At 48.3% G+C, this 14,706-nt stretch overlaps 2 long non-coding RNA genes across 2 annotated transcripts; one reads left to right on the top strand and one right to left on the bottom strand.

Moving 5' to 3' along the window:
- Nucleotides 1–3,385: 3,385 nt before the first annotated feature.
- LOC147351410 (uncharacterized) lies at nucleotides 3,386–7,986 on the bottom strand. The gene is made up of 2 exons (XR_015148407.1): nucleotides 7,806–7,986; nucleotides 3,386–3,771 (listed from the first exon to the last, which is right to left on the bottom strand). It is a non-coding gene; the product is annotated as an uncharacterized LOC147351410 (long non-coding RNA).
- Nucleotides 7,987–12,516: 4,530 nt separating this feature from the next.
- LOC147351409 (uncharacterized) lies at nucleotides 12,517–14,706 on the top strand. The gene is made up of 3 exons (XR_015147504.1): nucleotides 12,517–12,680; nucleotides 14,159–14,388; nucleotides 14,551–14,706. It is a non-coding gene; the product is annotated as an uncharacterized LOC147351409 (long non-coding RNA).

Here is a 14,706-nt window from a genome sequence, read left to right as displayed (position 1 = left end):
GAATCAGTGAATCCTGGGCAACGCCTGGCCACTGCCTGCAGTTTTGACCCAGACAATGAAGTGAATCTGTGCAAGCGAGGCAGCCCTCCTGGGAATCCTCACCCATCACAGTCCAGGTTGTCATCCAGACCATCCCCTTCTGCAACCAAAAGAGTGTGAGCCAAGATGGGTCTGTTCTCAACCCACCTCACTTAGTTCTTAAAGCTGTTATAACAAATGAATGGATGGGTTGATGCAGCATGAAGAGGTGGCGCAGTGGTGAAGAAACCTCCTGCCAATGCAGGAGATGCAGGAGACGCAGTTTCTATCCTTGGATCAGAAGGCTCTCATAGAGGAGAAAATGGCAACCCACTCCACTTCTTACCTGGAGAATCCCATGAACAGAGGAGCCTGGAGGGCTTCAGTCCATGGGGTCGTCAAGAGTTGGACACAACTTAGCAGACACGCATGAACATGAAGACCTCAGGCCTCCTCCCTGGGGTCCTGCAGAGCCTTGGGCAGTGTGGAGATGAGACTCTAAGGGGTCTGGTTGCACCCTGGGGGTGGAGAGGAAGAGGGCCAGGCAGGTGGGGGGTGCAGGTAAAGGGCATCTCACAGAAAGCCCCACTCACTGGGGAGGAAGCACAGCTCCTCATCAAACAGCACCTGAAGGCCAGGTCTGGACAAGGGCCGAGTGAGGAACACGGGCCAGGACACTGACCGGAGGTGTTGGCAGCCCCTCCCGCTGGAGTCAGTGACCATCTGGCCTTGGCAGAGGGGCCTCCGCAGGCTCTGGCTCCCCACCAGCCGAGGCTGCCTCCCCGCTGCTGACCTGCGTCACTGGACCTATCAAGGGTGGTCTGCACCCCTCTGCCAGCCCTGAGGGGAAGGGCTGGCAGAGCGGAGGGCTCTTGGTCCCTCTCACCACCTAGACTTGGTGGGGGGGTGGGGGGCAGCAAGATCTGTACCGGGAACTTGTAGTCAGGGTGGCTCTAAGGATGCTGGTTCAGAGCTCCCTGCAGCAGGGTGATGCCTGCCTCCAAGGAGAAGATTCTCAAGGGGAGGGTCTGAGGAAGGAAGCCACCCAACCCCGCCCCCACCCCACCATGTCCAAACAGATTCGGGGAAGAATGAGTCCGATCCTGTTCTCACTGTTCCACCCAGCAGAGGCAAGCATTTAGAGGACATTTTGTCTATAAAATGGGGAGAATGACCCTACCCACCTCAGGGCACTGTGCTGAGTGTTAAACCCTCCGGGGCAGGGGCTGAGCCTGGGCTCCAGAAACTTTGCGGCGCTGCTGCACCCCCTGCTCCTGCTCTGACCCCAGGGCCAGGATCCTCTTTAGGTTGCAGGCTCTGCCTCCCTTTGTCAGCCAGCTTCCCAGGGACTGGGTTGAATCCAGTGGCAGGACCAAGCTGTCACCTGTCAAGAGGTGCCCAGAGCTGGCAGCTCCCACCTGAGGGACACAGGAATCTGCACATGTTACCATACACTCACACACACACAGACACACACGGGTACGCGCACATAAACATGTACACACATCCGTCCTGCACCCTCAGGCAGATAATGATAGGTCAAGACAGCAGGACCAGGGCCTGGCCATCTCCCCGGGGCTGGCAGAGAGGCGGCAGGCAGGCCTGCACCCCAGTCTGATGGCTCTTCTGCCCTCACCTCGCTCCTCCTCTTTCCCTTTTGCACTCTGAACTCTGTCTCAGCATCTGCAGAGCCCAACCTGTGCCAGGTGAAACCTAAAATAGGGGGAATTCCCTGGCAGTCCAATAGTTAGGAGTCCATACTTTCACTGCTGAGGGCCCAGGTTTGACTCGTAGTCCAGGAACTAAGATCCCACAAAAACAAACAAAATACATATTAAAGGGATTTCCCTGGTGGTCCAGTGGTTAAGAGACCATCTGCCAGTGCAGGGGACACAGTTTCGATCCCTGAACCAGGAAGATCCTACATGCTGTGGAGCGACTGAGCACGCGTGCCACTACTCCTGAAGCCTGTATGCCCTAGAGCCTGAGCAAGAGAAGCCACCGCAAGGGGAGCCTGCACACGGCAACGAAGAGTAGCCCCTGCTCGCTGCCACTGCAGAAAGCCCACATGCGGCAACGGAGACCCAGCGCAGCCATAAACAAATTAACTAATTCTTTAAAAGTTAAGACAGGACCAGCGCAAGAATGAACTCCTGAGCCATATCCAGGGCTCCAGGTTGAGCCATGACCAGGGCTCCAGGTGGCCAGTCCCTGCTCAGGGGCTGTGCTGTGCTCAGGCTACCCAGAAAGAACGAACGGTCACAGCCTAGGGATTTTTTGAGTTAATGAGAAGTTTGGTGCTGGAGCTTCTGGCTTCCCTTGACAGTGAGAACCAGCAAGGACTGAGAGATGCTCTATTCCACAGATGAGGGAAGGAAAGCCCAGAGAGGGCCAGGAACTGCCTAATTTCACAGCTCTCTATCTCCTAGCCCAGCAGCCGGGATCAGCTCCCATCAACACCCCTCCTCTCTGCACACTCTGACTGCAACATATGCCTCCACTAGGAAAGCCCTGGATCTACCCATGCCTTTGCCCTGTGCCCCCCAGGAGATTCAGCCTCCATTCTCTTTGAGAAGTAATTGCATGTATAAGGTTTTGGTTCACCATGAAGCATCTCCTTGGCTAGCACAGGAGGACACAGCTGGGCTCTGAGTCATTGAGACTTGGAGTCAAAGCTCAGCACTGATAGTCACTTGGCTGTGATGCTGAACCACTGAGACCACCCCCTCTGTGCCTTGATAGTCTCATCTGTGAAATGGGGTGCAAAGACTTACATTGTGGGTTTGTCATAAGGATTAAATGAGGTGAGGTATGTGTGCACACAGCTAACATATGCTAAGCACTAATGACAGGCTAGATACACATGTTATCTCGTTAACATGTGTAAGCTCAGGGTTCAAAGGGAAAGTTTCCAGGACAGCTCTTGGCACACCTCCAAATATCATCCTTCCCAAATCAGCTTACAATTCCTCCTGGATGAGCTCCCAGAAGTGGAGTCATCCTCTCCCCTTGGAATCAGGATGCCCAGCCATGCCCAGGGGGATGTGGTGTGGGGGTGGGTGCCTGGCGGTGATCAGGGGCACCACCGCAGAGCCAGACGAGAGAACCCTCTGCAGTCTAACCCAGTTAGACTGGAGGGTGGGAGGTTTTGTGCCTCTTTTTTCCTGCAGTGTTGAACATTGCACGCTCCTCTGCTGCCATCTGCTGGTCAGTGATATAAGAGCAGGTGGGCTCACTCCTTAAGAGCCAGGGGCATTCCATCAGGAAACTAAACTACAGCAAAGGGTGGTGTTCAACAAATGCAAATTACCCATCAGAAAAGTTCTGAAACCCATACTGGGCCTAAGATGAACTCTATAGAAGCTGATTGTGAGGACATGAAGGTGTCTGGAGACAGGTATGAGAATATTTTTTAATGTCTTTTTAAAAAATATTTGTTTATTTTTATCTGCGCTTGGTCTTCATCACTGCATTCAGGTTTTCTCTAGTTGTGGTGAGCAGGGGCTATCACTGAGTACCAAGCACTGTGCTTGAGAATTAAACGTCTCAGAGCAGACGAGACAAAGACACAGCCCCACAGCCACACTGCTAGTCCTTCTGTGTGTTCCTTTCTGCTGGGAGAGCTGGGCACAGGGCAGTCAGTGAAAGAGAGACAGGAGTTGGGGGTCTCAGTTACAATAGCCAGGAAGTGTTTCCCGGGTCAGGCTGCTTTATCAGGCTCCAGGGATTTCTTTTCATCATGAATTTATTGCGCTTTGGAGAAAAAGTGGAGAGTATAGAAAAGTAAGAAAAAGAGCACAATTTCTCTTAAACTTTGGTATATTTCCACTCAGTCATTTTCCCCACCATTCATAGGTTTTTAAAAAAATCTTTAATTTATTTTTAAAAATATTTATTTCGCTGTGCCAAGTCTCTGTTGTGGCATGCAGAATTCTTAGTGGTGGCACGTGAACTCTCAGTTGCAATCTGTGGGATCTAGTTCCCTGACCGAAGGTGGAACCCCCGCCCCATCTCTCCCCTCCCACCCCGGACCCCGACCCCAGCATTGGCAGCAGTCTTAGCCACTGGACCACCAAGAAAGTCCCCATTCACAGGTTTTTATTTGTGTGTTTCAATTACAAAGTCACAGCAAAAAATGGATATTTACATTGGCATTCTGCTATGAATATTCTGTGTACCCTTTGAACCTTTATTTGGACTGGGCTATGTAATATTCATTAGCAGATATAACTTCGTAGACTTCACATTCTCTTTATTGGGTGTTTGATCTGTTTCCTACAGCAGCATGAGGAATATCTTTGGCAGTAAATTTCTTTACATGTTTTAAGAGATTTCTGTGAGATAGATCTAGTAATTTTATCTCTGGGAAACTAAGGGTATGAACACCTTTAAAGATGGTAATGCATTTTGCTAAATTACTTTCCAAATTATATGTGTGTCAATTTATCCTCTGCGTGTGCTGGAAACTATGGAAGTAACCATTTCTCCACACCCTCTACAGCATCTTTTCCAATTTGCTGTGATGAAACACAATATCCCTTTCAATTTGCATGTCTCTACCTAATAGTGAGGTTGGACTTTTATTTCCACATGCTGGTTTATTAATGGAATACTTTCCATCCCTGGGCTTAGCACAGAGTGCAGTCAATTACAATTTCCTGTTGATTCTCTGCTAGGAAAATCTCTGGGATCCATTTTCTCCTCCTTTCCATTTTTTACAGGCTTATTTCAAAATGTCACCTCTCACCTGGTGATGAGAGGCCAATAGGATCCTTGTGAAAGAAAAGAGCACAACTGTTCTGGGTCCTGTCCTTCCAGCTGAAAGACCTTAGATGCCTTCCTACTGCCTGTCTAACCAACCCCAGTTTCTCAGCTTGGTGTTTAAGGCTGTCCATGATCAGCCTTGGTGTTTAAGGCTGTATGTGATCAGCCTTCCCTACAGCCTCACTCGCCCGCTACAGCCCCCAGCCACCCTGTGGGTGTAGTCCTCCACACATGCTCACCCAGCTCCATGCCTCTCCTCTGCCTTCCACGCACTTGGAATGTGCCCTTGCACCTTCCCCTAACACCTGTGCACACTGATTGTATCCAGAGATAGGCCACACTCTCCAACCCACTGTAAGGGCCCTGTCCAAGGTCCTGGATATGAACAGAACACAGGATGCTGTTCATGACTCAGAGGGTTTCACCATCAGGAGCGGGTGGATGAGGGTACAGATTCATGCATTCTGATTAATTCAAGTCCTTTGGCTTCAAGGAACAAGAACCCGTTCAAAGCGTCTCAAGCAAAAAGAGGAGCTTATTGGAAGGACAAGGGGTTTCTCAGAACACCAGGGCAAACAGCCCAGTTGGGGCTCATGGGAGTTGGGGATTAGAGAACTGTCAGAAAGCAAAGGCACCCTCTGCCTCTCCAGGCTGCACACGTTCTGTGCACCCTCTTCCTCTCCACCCCCCTGAGCCGGCTGCCTTTGCAAGCTCATTTTCCTCTTGGCAAAAACTCAGCAGTGGCCACAGGACTGGAAAAGGTCAGTTTTCATTCCAATCCCAAAGAAAGGCAATGCCAAAGAATGCTCAAACTACTGCACAATTGCACTCATCTCACACGCTAGTAAAGTAATGCTTAAAATTCTCCAAGCCAGGCTTCAGCAATATATGAACCGTGAACTTCCTGATGTTCAAGCTGGTTTTAGAAAAGGCAGAGGAACCAGAGATCAAATTGCCAACATCTGCTGGGTCATGGAAAAAGCAAGAGAGTTCCAGAAAAGCATCTATTTCTGCTTTTTTGACTATGCCAAAGCCTTTGACTGTGTGGATCACAATAAACTGTGGGAAATTCTGAAAGAGATGGGAATACCAGACCACCTGATCTGCCTCTTGAGAAATTTGTATGCAGGTCAGGAAGCAACAGTTAGAACTGGACATGGAACAACAGACTGGTTCCAAATAGGAAAAGGAGTTCGTCAAGGCTGTATATTGTCACCCTGTTTATTTAACTTATATGCAGAGTACATCATGAGAAACGCTGGACTGGAAGAAACACAAGCTGGAATCAAGATTGCCGGGAGAATAATCAATAACCTCAGATATGCAGATGACACCACCCTTATGGCAGAAAGTGAAGAGGAACTCAAAAGCCTCTTGATGAAAGTGAAAGTGGAGAGTGAAATGTTGGCTTAAAGCTCAACATTCAGAAAACAAAGATCATGGCATCCGGTCCCACCACTTCATGGGAAATAGATGGGGAAACAGTGGAAACAGTGGCAGACTTTATTTTTCTGGGCTCCAAAATCACTACAGATGGTGACTGCAGCCATGAAATTAAAAGACGCTTACTCCTTGGAAGGAAAGTTATGACCAACCTAGATAGCATATTCAAAAGCAGAGACATTACTTTGCCAACAAAGGTTCATCTAGTCAAGGCTATGGTTTTTCCCGTGGTCATGTATGGATGTGAGAGTTGGACTGTGAAGAAGGCTGAGCGCCGAAGAATTGATGCTTTTGAACTGTGGTGTTGGAGGAGACTCTTGAGAGTCCCTTGGACTGCAAGGAGATCCAACCAGTCTATTCTGAAGGAGATCAGCCCTGGGATTTCTTTGGAGGGAATGATGCTAAAGCTGAAACTCCAGAACTTGGCCACCTCATGCGAAGAGTTGACTCATTGGAAAAGACTCTGATGCTGGAAGGGATTGGGGGCAAGAGGAGAAGGGGACGACAGAGGATGAGATGGCTGGATGGCATCACCGACTCGATGGACGTGAGTCTGAGTGGACTCTGGGAGTTGATGATGGACAGGGAGGCCTGGCGTGCTGCGATTCATGGGGTCGCCAAGAGTCGGACACAACTGAGCGACTGATCTGATCTTTCCTCTTGGCTCATTGTGGCACTGGCCACAACTCTACATCGTGGTCTCATCTCAGGGATCACTACCAGTGGGCAATGGTCTCTATTCAGACACCATTCTGATTTTCAAGAGAGGAGCTTCACTGGGCTTAGATTTACTGTCTGTGCTCAGGGTCTTGTCATTGGCTGTTGGTGAGCCCATGGGCCCTTGATTCAGCATCTACCTCTAGTCCAATCAGCTATGGCTGGAGATGGATGGCAGGAAGAGTAGGGTCAGATAGCACACACAAAGGGTTAACAAAATCTGAATTATAACATGATTTCCTAGATGATGCCTGTCCTTATTAAGGTCTAAGCAGCACTGCTTTAGAGCAGGGGTTCTCAAAGAGCGATCCCTGATCCAGCAGCATCAGGCTTCCCTGGAAATGTGTCAGAAATGCAACTTCTGTGAATCAACTATACTTCAGTTAAAAAGAAGATCATCCAGGGACTTCCCTGGTGGTCCAGTGGTTAAGCATCCGCCTACTAATGCGGGAGACGCGGGTTCGATCCCTGGTCTGGGAACTAAGATCCCACAAAGCCTTGGGGCAACTGGACCAAAGTGCTACAACAACTGAAGCCCCCAAACCCCCTCCCCACTCTGGAACCCATGCTCTGCAACAAGAGAAGTCACCCCAGTGAGAAGCTCATACACTGCAACTAGCGAGCAGCCCCTGCCTGCTGCAACTAGAGAAAGCCAGAGCCTCGGCAATGCAGACTCAGAACAGCACCCCAAACCCCCCAAAAAATCATCCATGCCTTCTTAACCAAACAAAAGAAATGCAAATTCTGAGATGCCCCCATCCCAGGGCCTGGAGAGGGTGCCTGGGAAGGAGCTGGGCACTTCGCACAGGTTCTCAAAGCGAGCCCCACCCCCGCCCTCCGTTTTTAACAGAGAAAATTCCCACCTTCTTTCCATGGTGAAGAGCCAGTGCCTTGCTCTCCACCTGTCACCTGTGGGGCTGGTAGAGAGATACTCCCACACAGGCTGTTGTATATGAATGAAACAGGCTGATGTTCACTTGTGCTGGTCAGAGGTAGGTCATCCTCCCTGTGGTCCTCATTTCCCTACTCAGGCAACAACAGATGAGGTCTGTAGCCCCCTCAAGGATTATGGGTTTTAATGATGTAATTGGTTCCAATCTATTAGTTTCCTGTGGCTGCTGTAACAAATGACCACAAACCAGGTGGCTTGAAACAACAGAAGTTTGTTTTCTCTGGAGGATGGAATTCAGGGCCATGCTCCCTCCGAAGGCTCTAGGGCAAAGGCTTCCTTGCCTCATCCAGGTTCTGGTGACCCCAGGCTTTCCTTGGCTTGTAGCTAAATGACTCCAGACTCTGTTTCCACATCCACTTGGCCTTCTCCTCTCCTCTGTGTGTCTCTGATCTCTCTCTGTCTTTATCATGTGAGAACACTTGTCACTGGGTTTCGGGACCACCTCAATAACCTAGAAGGACCTCATCCTTTAAAAAATACTTTTTATTTAGTTAGTTGTGCCGGGTCTTAGTCGCAGCATGCAGGATCTTTAGTTGTGGCGTCTGTGATCTAGTTCCCTGACCAGAAATCGAACCCAGGCCCCCTGTATTTGGACCAGCCGTCCACGACTGGACCCCACTGGACTACCCACTTGGGGTCTCAGGGAAGTCCCAGGAGGGCCTCATCTTGAGATTCTTAATAGTTACATCTTCAAAGACCCCTTTTCCAAATTAGGTCACATTCATAAGTTCTGGGTGGACCTATATGTAGGATGGAGTGAGCCACGACACAGCAGTGTCCCTGCCAAATACTCGGGACCAGACTAGGGACAAAGAGTAGTGTCTCACCCCATCTCCTCCCTGATCCAGAGTAACTACAAATGACAAGATTCCTGCTTAGCTCCACTTTAGACCCAGAGGGAGAAGAATACCGAGACACAGCCCTTCTCCTCAAGGAACAGATGGTTGGGTAGAACCAGAGCAGTCCCACCCACAGCAGTGTCCACCCCTGCCTGCTAGGTCCTGTTAATTTCTGGAGCTGCGGCTGGAAGACGAAAGAGTGACCAAAGAGGCAGTCAGAGCATCCTGGCTGGTGTTCTAGGAATCACAGGGCCCCCAGTGATCCCAAGCCACACATACCCTCCCTTCTGCAGCTTCCGTTCTGCCAGTGCAAGAGGTTTCACGATTGCCAGGACAACAATTAAGGAGAGGACAGTCAGCCAAATGGCACATTCTTGGATCTCAGCAGCTGGCGTTCTCTGCAGCCTGCCTCAGGGCCAAGGGAGATGAGACTTCAGAGAAAGCAAGCTGGTGTCCAGAAAGGGCACATCCCAGACGGCCTCTAATGTCATTACCCAGAGATGGTGAGTGAAATGAGGAGTGAATGAGCAGCCTTAGCCCCACTGGGCTTCACGGAGGAATCCTCCCTGCTGGGGAGCACAGAGCCTGGACAAGGGAGAAAGGAGCAAGAGAGGGGCAGGAGAACTGAGGAGTGGGTGTTTGTAGTGGAAATAGGCAATCAGGTTAGACTTGGGTTTTTATTTCACTAATTAATTAGCTATGTGAGCTTAGGAGAGTTTTTAAAGAGCCTCTGTAAATCATTAGAAAAAGACAATCAATCCAAGGGAGGGGAAATGGGCAAAGAATTTTGAACTGGTATTTTTCAGAAGAAACACAGATGGCAAAAAAAAATTACAGAAAGATGTTCGATCTTTCTAGTAATTAGGGAAACAAAACTTAAAACAACTAGAACATGAGTGGAGAAACTGGTGATATCTGAGAAAATTTACAGTTTAGTTAATAGCTTTGTACCAATGTTAGTGTCTTAGTTTTGATCATTGTATATGGTTATATAAGATGCTGAAGGAGGAGAAATCAGGGGAAGGGACTACGAGAACTCTGTATTTTCACAACTTTTCTATTAGCCTAAATTCATTCAAAATAAAAAGATAGGGAATTTTCCAGGTGGTCGAGTGCTTAGGACTCCAAACTTCCACTGCAGGGGGTCCAGGGTCAAGGACGTAAGATCCCACAAGCCTCACAGTGTAGCCAAAAAATAATAACAATAATAAAATAAAATGGTAAATAACAACTACGATAACAACCCCTGGGCTTCCCAGGTGGCGCTAGTGGTAGAGAATCCACCTGCCAGGTGCAGGAGATAGAAAAGATACAGGTTCGATCACCGAGTAGGAAAGATTCCCTGGAGGAGGGCATAGCAACTCACACTAGTATTCACACCTGGAGAATCCCATGGACAGAGGAGCCTGGTGGGCTGCAGTCCATAGGATTGCAGAGAGTTGGACACAACTGAAGTAACTTACCAGGCACGCACTTGCATAACAACCATAATAAAGATATCACTGTCATCCCAACACAGTGACAAAAATTATAAAGATGAATAAGACCCAGCATCGGAGGTAGTGGTGCTGAGAAGCAGGCTGTCACATGTTCTGTTGGTAGGAAGGTGATGTGATGCATTCTTTTTGGAGAGCAATTTGGCAGCTTCGATTAAAATTTCATGGTGTTTGCCTGCCCCCGGATCCAGGAATTTCACAGCTTGCTATTTACCAGAGCCTTGCACTTGTATTCCAAGAGGCTTGTCCAGTGGTATTCACCACAGTCCAATTTCTAATAACCAGGGGCAACCCAAATGCCCAAAAGGAAAAGTTAAATGATGTAGTTCATCTAGCCATGAAATACTATACAGCAGGTGAAAAGAATGCACTCCATCCACATGAACAAACGTGAAAAGTTTTCCAAAGTCAAAAGTGATGATTGCGTAGATGTGAAGGGAAAGCCCAATAAAGCCATACATTTCTCAGTGTACGTATACAAACGTATGTGCGTGCATGCTAAGTTGCTTCAGTCGTGTTCGACTCTTTGCAACCCTATGGCTATAACCCACCAGGCTCCTCTGTCCATGGGGATTCTCCAGGCAAGAATACTGGAGTAGGTTTCCATTTTCTCCTCCAGGGGATCTTCCCAACCCAGGGATCAAACCCACGTCTCATATCTCCTGCATTGGCAGATGGGTTCTTTACAACTGGAGCCACCAGTATATTCCTACCCCAAAGTCAGAAACAGTAGCCTCTTGACTGGCTAAACTTCCCACTGGAGAGGACACTGGTAAGGAGACTGGGGCAGGCAGGGGTGGATGGGGTTGTGCCAAGGGCGCTTTTACTTTTGCTGTGTTCTCTGAATTTGTAACATGAAAACTCATGTATTTCTTGTGTACGTTTTAAAAATAATTCTCTGACCTGCAATTTCCTGGTCTTTGAAATAACAAGGTTAGTAGTACAATGTTATATTCCTATTATATATGTATAAAATAGATAAGCAAAAGATATATTGTACAGCACAGGGAATTATAGTCATTACCTTATAATAACTTTTAATGGACTATAATCTGTAAAAATACTGAATGATAATGCTGTACACCTGAAACTAATATAATACTGTATCAACTGTAATATAATGCTAATCAACTGTATTTAAATTTTTTTAACTTAAAAATAAATACATAAAGGGACTTCCTGTGTGGTCCAGTGGTTAAGACTCTGCGCTTCTACTGCAGGGGGCACAAGTTCAATCCCTGGTCTGGGATGCTGCATGTTTCGGTCTAAATACATTTTTAAAAAATGAAGAAATAAACTAAATAAAGGGGTTGAATTAAGGTCCCTCCAAGGTTACTTCCAGCTCTGAGTTTCTTTAACTGGAATCTGAGACCGTGTCCTATGCTGTCCCCTCCCCACTCTGCCCCTACCAGCTTCTCTCCAGTCCTCACGCTTGCCAGCTCATTCCTGACTTAGGACTTTGTGCTTGCTGTCCACCAGCTACCCCTCACTCCACCCCACTCCAGGCTGGCACACACTGCTCCCACATCTTTATGAAGCTGGTTTCTTCTAGTTATGTATATCTTAATGATCACCTCCTCCGGGAGGCCTCCCTGACCACCCAAGATAACAATGAGGGAGCAGAGAAGGGCAGGGCTGGAGAAGAGAGGGCCCCAGAGACTTTGGAAAGGAATTCCGATTTCAACCCCAGGCAGGTGGAAAACCTCAGGAGGGTTTTAAGTACTGGGCGTGGGATGGGGCAGGAGGGGAGGAATGGGAAAGGGGGAGGGGTGGTGTGAGGATGGCTCCACCAGCTCATCAAAGCCAACGTCAGTCTAAGTCTTGGCGGTGTTGTTGTTTAGTGGGTCAGTTGTGTCCGACACTTTTGCGACCCCACAGACTGTAGCCCACCAGGCTCCTCTGTCCATGGGCTTTCCCAGGCAAGAATACTATAGTGGGTTGTCATTTCCTCCTCCTGGGATCTTCCTGACCCAGGATCAAACCTGTGTCTCCTATGTCTCTTGCATTGGCAGGCAGATTCTTTATCACTGAGCCACCAGGCAAGTAAGTCTTAGTAGAGCAGGAAGTATAGGAAGAACCTGGCTTTAAGCAGCTGGGGGCCATCTGAAGGTAAACAGAGCTCGAAGAGAAGTGAAGGGTCAGAGTGAATCTATTTCAAGTGAGTCTCCTGTTAAATTACATTCACACTCTGCAATACAGTGTTTTTCCATCTCCTGAATAGAGAAGTCCGTGCTTAATCACTCAGTCACGTCCAACTCTTTGTGACCCCATGGACTGTATCCTGCCAGGCTCCTCTGTCCAAGGGATTTTCCAGGCAAGAATACTGGAGTGGTTTCCCATTTCCTCCTCTGGGGATCTTCCCGACTCAGGGATCAAACTTACAACTCCTGCGTCTCCTGCATGGCAGGCAGATTCTTTACCACTGAGCCACTGGGGAAGCACCCTGAACAGGTAATGTCCCTCCCAAATTCACTTAAGGCAGAGTGCCCTGTACTCACCTCTTCTCAGATCCTCGCACTGAAACACAAATTTATTCTCAGAAAATGTCTCACCACAATAATATATTTATCCTTCCCCTCTTTCTTTTTGCCTCTCACTCTCTTTTTCTCTTGACAAGGTTGTATATTGTCACCCTGCTTTAACTTATATGCAGAGTATATCATGTGAAATGCTGGGCTGGATGAAGCACAAGCTGGAATCAAGTTTGCCGGGAGAAATATCGGTAACCTCAGATATGCAGATGACACCACCCCTATGGCAGAAAGCGAAGAGGAACTAAAGAGCCTCTTGATGAAAGTGAATGAGGAGAATGAAAAAGTTGGCTTAAAACTCAACATTCAAAAAACAAAGATCATGGTATCTGGTCTCATCCCTTCATGGCAAATAGATGGGGAAACAATGCAAACAGTGAGAGACTTTATTTGTGGGGGCACCAAAATCACTGATGGTGACTGCAGCCACAAAATCAAAAGACGCTTGCTCCTTGAAAGAAAAGCTATGACCGACCTAGACAGCATATTAAAAAGCAGAGACATTACTTTGCCAACAAAGGTCCATTTAGTCAAAGCTTTGGTTTTCCCAGTAGTCATGTATGGATGTGAATTGAACTATAAACAAAGTTGAGTGCTGAGGAACTGATGCTTTTGAACTGTGGTGTTGGAGAAAACTCTTGAGAGTCCCTTGGACTGCAAGGAGATCCAACCAGTCAATCCTAAAGGAAATCAGTCCTGAATATTCATTGGAAGAACTGATGCTGAAGCTGAAACTGCAATACTTTGGCCACCTGATCTGAAGAACTGACTCACTGGAAAAGATCCTGGTCCTTAGAAAGATTGAAGGCAGGAGGAGAAGGGGACAACAGAGGAAGAGATGGTTGGATGGCGTCACTGACTCAATGGACATGAGTTTGAGCAAGCTCTGGTAGTTGGTGGGGGACAGGGAGGCCTGGTGTGCTGCAGTCCATGGGGTCACAAAGAGTTGGACATGACTGAGTGACTGAACTGGCTGACTTTTTCTCTCATCTTCTTTTTACTAAACTTCCTAAGATTTTGGCCCCTTCTTCTTCTTTCCTCACCTAGTGAGATTTGCCATCCTTAGATAAATCCAGTGGGACTTTATTGCTGGTCCAGCCTGCTCTTCCTGAGTGGCCTTTGGGCTTGGCTGCATCTGCCATCACTTTGGCTGCACGTGACTTCCCGAGGCTGGATTCCCCAGGCTGAACACACGAAAAGGCTTCCAGGACTGTCTCACTCTTCTCTCTTTCCCACAAGTCCAGCCTCACGAGTTGCAAATGGTTAACTGCAACTCCCTTGGGTGGAGAAGTGGGGGTCATGGGTTTGGAACAGGCTACAGAGAGGGCAGGAGGAGGGTCAGCCAGCGATTCAGGCCCCTTCAGATCTCTCCCCCTCTTGTTTCTATTTCCCTTGGAGGGACCGTCTCCATGAGGCTAGAAACCCTGGCCGCCGGAGCAGATGGGAGCCTCTTCCTCTAGTTCCAACTAGAAAGAGCCTGCAGGTCAACCCTGCTTGGATCAGGTGCCCAGTTGCAGGAACAGAGGGGTGGACACCATCACAGGGGCTCCTGATCAGAACCACATGGTTCCCATGGACAAAAGGGGTATTTCTCCTAAAGAAGAGGACATCCTCATCCTAGAAAAAAGGTATGAGTCGAAAACACACAGAACAGGGGTGTCCACATCACCCCGTGTTCTGATCATGTGCTGCCCTTGGTGTGAGTGAGGGCTGGTTCCTTAGCAGCAGGAAGACCTTGGGAGACCTGGCTGGTCTCTCCAGCTGTTCTTGTTTTTACCTCCTTTACCCAGATGCTGCCATCCACAGCAGGTGCTCAGAACACACTGGCTCCCAACTTCAGCGGCCCTTCCTCAGGGCACCAAGGACCCTGGATGCTGACAAATCTGACTTTTTCCACCAATCAGCCCTACATGAAGAAAGTTATTAAAAATTTTTTTTAAATTTTA

This window comes from Bos grunniens, chromosome 19, assembly GCF_055505025.1.
Source record: "Bos grunniens cultivar Pamir isolate PY7600 chromosome 19, Bosgru_T2T1.0, whole genome shotgun sequence".
Classification (NCBI taxonomy): domain Eukaryota; kingdom Metazoa; phylum Chordata; class Mammalia; order Artiodactyla; family Bovidae; genus Bos; species Bos grunniens.
This window is presented reverse-complemented; position numbering and strand designations above follow the sequence as displayed.